Genomic DNA, 4,988 nt, shown 5'->3' with positions numbered 1-4,988 from the left:
AGAGGAAGTTTGAGACAGTCATAGTATGTGTGAGTGCAACAAATGAGGCTATGCCAGCCACTTGTATACAAAAAAAATCTGTGCGGTCTTTTTCACCTATCTCGGATGTCACAGCGCCAAATTGACATATCTGGGTAAAGGTTTGATGGACAATACGTTGGTAGTTCTGTAGCTCAAGGATGTTTTCTTGAAAAACTGTGGCTCCAGCGTGCACAGCTTCCTAGGTTCTCTTGCAATCATTCCAGTCTTGTTTAAGATAAAATAAATCAAACAAACACTTTGAAAATTTGTCAGTTTTTTTTCTTTGTGTTATGGATAATGTTACACTCCAAAGACGCTAACCTTCTTATCAATGCTAAACTAAAAAGGATTGCTTCAGATTCAATTTTTACCCTGCTTAATTATAACAAATCTCTCAAGTAAATAGAGTGGAAACCTGATATAACAGGGATGGTGGGACCAGAGCAAAAGTCCTGTTATAGCCGATCCCTGTTACATCAGAAATACAAGGGAAATAAGCACATAATTGACTACTACTTCTTACTACTACTACTACTACTACTACTACTACTACTACTACTACTACTACTACTACTACTACTACTACTACTACTACTACTACTACTACTACTACTACTACTTTTACTATTACCATTACTACTACTACTACTACTACTACTACTACCACCACCACTACTACTACTACTATTACTACTACTACTACTACTACTACTACTACTACTACTACTACTACTACTACTACTACTACTACTACTACTACTACTTTATAAACGGAGAGCCTGTGGCCGAATCACATTGATAGTGTGCTCATGGAATCTACCTATGCGGCTATGTGGTCAAGTGGTATGACACTCACTTTCGGATCGGAAGGTCCTGGGTTCGAGCCTCGCTCGACGCATAGTTGAGTCCTTGGAAAAGACTCTTTACTCACATTCTCTTACCGTACTCAGGTGTAAAATGAGTACCTGGCCGTTAACAGCGTTGTCTTTGTCCGAAAAATTGTAATATCGTCTAACAGGCGTCATGTCTCGTCCTACATGTTAAATGTTGCTGTTGACCAGGGACCCCTTGTAAAGCGCTTTGAGCAAGTTAAGTGGATATTGCGCTATATAAAAGCTCAATTTTATTTATTTATTTTTTATTACCTTAATTTGTTCCCTATTTGAACCAATTCCCTTTGTCTTACTCTTTCTTGCGTTCTTCAATTGTAATTATAGAATATTTCTTAAAACAATGAAAATATACATCCAAGTTATATGATCTCACTAGCCACTTTTGATGACGTATTCCCCCTGTTGTCGTATCTAGTCCTGTGTTGTCTATGTTCCTCACCGTGCGACAAGGCCTAAAATTTAGCAGTTTTTCTTCTTGATTGTTCCCGTGTGAAAAGGCATTGTCCCTGTTATAGCCGATTAGGCTCAAGTGAGGCCATGCTATAACCGATAATTTTTAATAGAGACAAAGAGAGGTAAAAAACGGGGATTTGAAAAATCCCTGTTATAACCAGGCCTGTTATAAATGGTTTCCACTGTAGTGTAATGAATGAATGTTTGATACTGTCACCAATGTTATAACTGTATGATTCAAACAGAACACTCTATCAATGCACATCTGAATCGTTGGGATCTTAAGATCTCAATTATTAGAACATTCAACTCACAAGCTAAGGAAAAGAAACTGATTTCCATCTAAGATTTAATTAAATTAAGGTTGTATTTATTTTTTACTTTCTGTCTTAGACCTTAAGTAGCTGGTATGTTACATCTGCAGAAACTACTTTACTGGGTGGGGTTCCTTACCTCTCATAGTGGGCAGGAAGGCACTTACTGTGACTTCTATCCCCCATATGTTTTCCAACTTGCTTTCTGTCTGTGTCTTGGAATGAAATTACTTGGTTTTGTCCAGGCAGTAGCCGGATACCCTGGCTGAGAGGGAAACAGTCAAATGTATGGTTAGTTTTGGGAGATGATATTTTTTTCCTTGTAAATCATCTCTCTGTTATGTATTGTTATTTTGTATTTTTAACGTATGATTTGTAAACATCTGAGTGTATACCTCTTAGTGGGATCTTGTGCTGTTGTCTGGGTGAGACTTTTATGTGATCTCAAACTAAGCACTTTGACAGTGTGCACTTGGATTACTTGGAATCTACATCTGTTTCTTATTTGAACCAATTCTCCTTTGTCTTACCTTTTCTTGGGTGCTTTAATTGTCATTCTTGAACTTTTTACTATCCTATTTTCTTCCTTTTTACTGGCGCTGATATGACCTTGATGTGTTGCAAGCGCCGTAAAACCCTTAAAAACAAAAACAAAACAGAAACTACTTTGTCGCAAGCATTTCTTCCATTGTTGGTGAGTCTGTCACCTTTGCTTTATCTTCTGTCTCTTACCTATATCTGATTTCTTTCTCCATATTTTTTCTGTCTTTGCTTTAGAATGAGATTACTTGGTTTTGTCCTGGTCAGGGTCCTTTGCTGTGGGGGAAACACTCAAATCTATAATATTAGTTTTTGGGAGATTAATTTTTTTTTCCTTGTAAATCATCTCTCTGTGGTGTACTGAAATAGTAATGTTTTGAATATAATATTTTGTAAACATTTGAGTGTATTCCTTTTTGAGTGGGATCCTTTTCTTGTGTGGATCAAACTTTAATGTGATCTTAAACTAAGTATGTTATCTAGTAGTCTACTTCTGTATCCCTATTTGAACCAGTCTCATTTATTTACCTTTTCTTGGGTGTTTTAAATCTAGAAGTTATGTGACTATCTCATTTCCTTCCTTTTTATTGGCACTGAAATGATCTTAAATTGTCGTAAAACCCTTTAAAAAAACAAACACACACAGACACACACACACAACAACAGCCACCATTTTATGCTACAGAAACCGGGATAAATTTTGATTTCATGGACCTGAAAGATGTGAGGGACTACTACTACTAGTCTACTTGTTACTATCCATGTCAAGTTGAACCATTATTAGTGATGTCAGAATAGTTTTGGTCATACTGAGCTGCTAGAGCTGTGGACTGTAAATAGCGATGAACAAAAAATGAACATAACAAATTTGAAAAAAAAAAGAATAAAATACCAAACGAAATTGTACTTGTCGAAAAGACGTGCCAAATACTTTTATGAAGTTTGTATGGATTTTTATTGATGTATTAAAGCTTTTATTGTTTTTGACATCGGCTGAAGAAAAGTTTTGAGCCTGAAATGTTCTGTGTTTTGTGTTTTGTTCTTTTTCGAATCTGTTATATTCATTTTTTTTGTTTTGTTCCAGACGTTTTGGAGAAGTTATGTCATTTTATGAGGCTCTGTCTGATGCACACATTGCTGTCATGTGTAATTTCAGTCCATATAATCCAGAGCATTCATTGTGACTCACCACCTCAATCTGATATGTACTAAGTCTGGGTGAAACAAATGTACAGTGAAATCCAGAAAAAGCCAACACAGCCGGGGACCATAAAAATCGGTTGACTTAAAAAAGCAAGGTTTACTTTATTTATTATCAATATAAAAACACTTAAATAAAGAGCAGAAGATTTGGCACCAGCAAGAGGTGATGTTAGTTATGTCGATATCCCTAAACATGCAGAACACGCTTTACAAGTGGTCCCAAGCCAACAGCAACACATAACATGTAGGACTACGAGACATGACGCATGTTAGACGATATTATAACGCTGTTAACCAGGTAATCATTTTATACCTGAGAATGTGAGTAAAAATCCTTTTCTAAAGAGTCGACTTTGCGTGATCCATGGATCGATTTGCACTTGAGACCTTTAGTCTGTTGGAAATGTGATAGTATTTGCAGAGGAGGAGATCATCAAAGTTGGAACCGCTGTCCAAGCACTCTAGCGGCAAAGCCTTTGGAAACCTACAACCTGACTAGTTTCATTTAATCTAACCTAATATTAATATAAGGTAGAATAATAAATAATGATAACCCCCCTCTCCCAAGCTTTATATAGTGAGGCGAAACAATTCAATTAGGTGGAAATGAATGATAAGAATACAAAACGTAGTGTTGATGAAACAATGGCTACCTAACGATGGGGATAATGATGACAATGATTCAATGATGATGATATTGAAACTGGATGCCACATCCTCCGACAGTGAAACCATTAAATTTAATTGAAATCGAATACATATATTATCAAGTGTCATTTAAAAAATAAAACAAAAACGAAGACGGGATCTTTTTTTTTCCACCAGAAAATGGCTTTCCAAATTGATGTTCCTTTTGGCGGGATGTGGGTGGGGGCTCAGGAAAAGGAGAGGGGGGGGGGGGGGGGGGGGGGGGTCAGAGAATTTGATGACGACGACTGAGGTCTAGTGCCAATTATACGGCTGCTGAATTGTTTAACATATTCTTTCTTTGAACTAATCGCTTTCGGCTTCTTTGTTCGTGACCCACGGCCTTGTTACTAACAAATACATTTTTATCCATCATATCTCTTTTTGTGATATATTATTATTTTCACCATGCTGCTGATAAAGATGATGGAATCACAGTGCCGTTGTTTTCTAAAAAAACAAAATATACTACGGTATTATGGTAGTACTTTGTATTATACATTGTTTCCAACATGCTTTCTGTCTTTGTCTTGGAATGAGATTACTTGGTTTTGTCCTGGCTCTGGCCGGAGTCCTAGCTGGGAGGGAAACAGTCAAATGCAGAGTTATTGTTTTGGGAGATGATATTTTTTTCCTTGTAAATCATCTCTCTGTTATGTATTATTATTTTTATTTTGAATGTATAATGTAAGCATTTGAGTGTATTCCTCTTTGTTGGATTTTGTGCTTGTGTCCGGATGAGACTTATAGGTGATCTCAAACTAAGTACATGGGTGGTATGCTCTTGGAATCTATATCTGATCCCTATTTGTTCTCAGTTCCCCTTTGTCTTACTTTTTCTTGGGTGCTTTTAATTGTAATTCTACAACTTTTTACC

The 4,988-nt window shown here is 36.5% G+C and overlaps 1 protein-coding gene across 4 annotated transcripts in view; it reads left to right on the top strand.

Annotated features, from left to right (window-relative positions):
* LOC144968257 (SET domain-containing protein 4-like) overlaps positions 1-286 on the top strand; it is a 41,404-nt gene extending 41,118 nt beyond the window's left edge. For all 4 annotated transcript variants that reach the window (XM_078906432.1, XM_078906430.1, XM_078906429.1 and 1 more), the window contains one exon: positions 1-286. This exon is cut by the window's left edge and continues 231 nt beyond it. The gene's annotated coding sequence lies outside the window, so the exon portion shown is untranslated.
* The last annotated feature ends 4,702 nt before the right edge of the window (positions 287-4,988 follow it).

Source organism: Berghia stephanieae, chromosome 3 (genome assembly GCF_034508935.2).
Source record: "Berghia stephanieae isolate SIO BIC M18660-M18661 chromosome 3, UCSD_Bste_1.3, whole genome shotgun sequence".
Classification (NCBI taxonomy): Eukaryota; Metazoa; Mollusca; class Gastropoda; order Nudibranchia; family Aeolidiidae; genus Berghia; species Berghia stephanieae.
This window is presented reverse-complemented; position numbering and strand designations above follow the sequence as displayed.